We start from the raw sequence: 3,362 nt of genomic DNA, 5'->3' as shown, positions 1-3,362 counted from the left end.
GAAGAAGTCGAAGCTAGCTTGTCACAACCGGAAATGGACTCGGAACCTCTTCGAGCACACCTCCACCTCATTACCTGTTTTGCGCTCGTTTGCCGTCCGAATGTATGCAATACTCTTACAAATAATGTAGTTGTTTTTTTTTAGCGCGTCTCAAAGTTCCCAAAAGTGTCATTTTTATACCGCACACAACTGTTCTAATGGACAACTGTAGGTCCAGGTGTCAATAACGATGACGTCACTGCACTACTTTTGAAGGTACTGTAGTAATCACGGTATGTTGTACACTATATTTTACGTTTTTGTCTACATGTATATTTTGTTTATGTGTGAGGAATTCAGATATTTTAACACATGTATTAAATAATGATCTATAGGTTAATGTTATGACGTTGAAGCCCATTTCGACGCTTTTGTACACTTCTGTATGCGTTTCTACCTTTTCTCCACAAGATGTCAGCAGAGGACCAGAATTTCCTGTTCACTTTAAAATGGCCTCTTCAATCTTTACTCAGGTATCACGTTGATATGGGCGACAAGTGCAGATTGGGGTTTTCAAAGGGTGGCACAGTACGCCTCATTTTAGAGATTATAATACAATTCCCTACACTTTTGAAAAAAAAACTGAGTTTGCCCATACTTGGTGACATCTTATCCTGTGTTTGAGTTTGTTGGTGCAGATGGTGTTCACACTGGTCCGGCCCTGGGTTCGGTTAACTCAGGGGTGTCAAACGTATGGCCTGAGGGCCGCGAACAGGTGATATCCAGCCGGCAGGATGAGTTTGCTAGGTATTAAAATTAACCCTGAAATTTTAGAATGAAAGAAACAGCTGTTCTAAATGTGTCCAGTAGATGTCACAATTCGTTTTATCTTTGTAGCTGATGCTACATACACTAAATTGCCAAAAGTATTTGGCCACCCATCCAAATGATCAGAATCAGGTGTCCTAATCACTTGGTCCGGCCACAGGTGTATAAAATCAAGCACTTAGGCACGGAGACTGTTTCTACAAACATTTGTGAACTCTCTCAGGAGCTCAGTGATTTCCAGCGTGGAACCTGTGCAACAAATCCAGTCGTGAAATTTCCTCGCTCCTAAATATTCCGGAGTCGACTGTCGGCTTTATTATAAGAAAATGGAAGCGTTTGGGAACAAACTCTAGTGGTGATGTAAAGCACGTCGCCACTGGACTCTAAAGCAGTGGAGAAGTGTTCTCTGGAGTGATGAATCACGCTTTTCCATCTGGCAATCTGATGGACGAGTCTGGGTTTGGAGGTTGCCAGGAGAACGGTACATTTCGGACTGCATTGTGCTGAGTGTGAAATTTGGTGGAGGAGGAATAATGGTGTGGGGTTGTTTTTCAGGAGTTGGGCTTGACCCCTTAGTTCCAGTGAAAGGAACTTTGAATGCTCCAGGATACCAAAACATTTTGGACAATTCCATGCTCCCAACCTGTGGGAACAGTTTGGAGCGGGCCCCTTCCTCTTCCAACATGACTGTGCACCAGTGCACAAAGCAAGGTCCATAAAGACATGGATGACAGAGTCTGGTGTGGATGAACTTGACTGGCCTGCACAGAGTACTGACCTGAACCCGATAGAACACCTTTGGGATGAATTAGAACGGAGACTGACAGCCTTCCCAGAAAAGTTGAAGCTGTAGTAGCTGCAAGAGGTGGACCGACATCATATTGAACCCTATGGGTTAGGAATGGGATGGCACTTCAAGTTCATATGTGAGTCAAGGCAGGTGGCCAAATACTTTTGGCAATATAGTGTATGTACAAATTAAACCACATGATGTTAGTACATTAGTTGAGAAAAATGATCAAACTACATAAATAACATACTGTAATTTGATTTTGATATACATTTTTTTATCTTGATAGATTGAAAATTAACACCAATGAGTTGACTGATGAACATTTTCATATAATTTATTCAGAAAATATAAATAACGACAAATAAAGATAGAATACTATTAACCGCAACATTTAAGTGTAAAAAAACCCCAACATTATGATTTCTACAATTTCAGAATGTGCTTGTTCTATTTTTAAACAAAGAAAACAATCTAAAGTTGTCTTTAATTTTAAGTTATCGTGCCGTGAACTTACCACTTGGGAGTAGATTTATTTTCCATGTGGCCCCCGATCTAAAATGAGTTTGACAACCCTGAGTTAACTGTATTTACCCTTGACCAAACCAAGCGTAATAGCAGAGCAAATTGACTCAAGTTCATTTTAGCCGGTCCAACCGTGACGAGTATGAACGCACTTGAGTAGGACATAATGTGAACACCGACCGCACCAAAACATAAAATATTTTGTCACCAAATGCGTGCAAAACAGAAAGCTCAGTCAAAATCATCAAAAAAGACAAAGTTGAATGCAAGTCCAGAAGTGTAATAACTTAATATTTTCAGCAAAGGGGTTGTGTTGCTTATTGCAGTCTGGGGAAATCGTCAAAAACGCAATCTTCTTGCATACTTTCTGATGTCTGATTTTGTCCAGCTGACATCTCAGCTGGTAAAAATTCTGCCATGGAACCAAAAGTTGTACGATCGTATGTGACGCAAAATACATCTTGTTTTTGACAAATTAGTTTCGTTGGACAATGAACAGTCCAATCGGGGCATAATTTACGCATATGCTTAACTAAGAATTATTTAATCCACAGACCAAAATGCAAATGTGAACGCATACCTACTCTAAAGTGACCGCCAAGTATTTTTTTCTATTCTTGGTCCAGACCAGAGTACTAAAAGTGTGTTCATGATCTTTTGGATTTATTTCCCTCGTCTCAGCATCAAGTAAGACACGTATTGTCAGACACGGCGTGCAGAGGAAACTTTGGTGATATTAATTCTGAAATGGCGGTATCGGTATCAATTCATTATAGGCTATTGCTAAATAAGCAAATCTAAGACAGTGAAATATAAATGGTTGTGAAGATCAGAGTTACTGTTTTTGCATAATGTTCCTAAACTGTACAGTTAGAATTTTCCCAAACCTTCCTTTAGATAGGGAACATGGTGCCAATGGGAGCTTCTCTTTGAAATGTCCGCTACACTGACTGTATGTGCATGTGTTTAATACCATTTAACCTAATGCACTTTCAAAATTATCCCCCTTCTTTGGTTTCCGCAAGCTTTTAAATTGCATACGGGCGTTCAATTTTTTTATCGCCTACTCAAAATTCAAGCGATTTTGTTTCCATGTTTGCTTGCCCCTAATGCCTCTCAGACTCTGTGTATGATTGGCTGGTTTCTTCTGTTGCTAGGTTACCGCTGCACCGTACACCACGGCAATGCTGATGGTTGCATCTCGCTAGGAGAATAGGAAAGAAAACGAGCACAAGGAACC

Source organism: Entelurus aequoreus, linkage group LG01, assembly GCF_033978785.1.
Source record: "Entelurus aequoreus isolate RoL-2023_Sb linkage group LG01, RoL_Eaeq_v1.1, whole genome shotgun sequence".
NCBI classification, from domain to species: Eukaryota; Metazoa; Chordata; class Actinopteri; order Syngnathiformes; family Syngnathidae; genus Entelurus; species Entelurus aequoreus.
The sequence above is the reverse complement of the archived record's forward strand: the minus strand, read 5'-3'. Positions refer to the sequence as shown.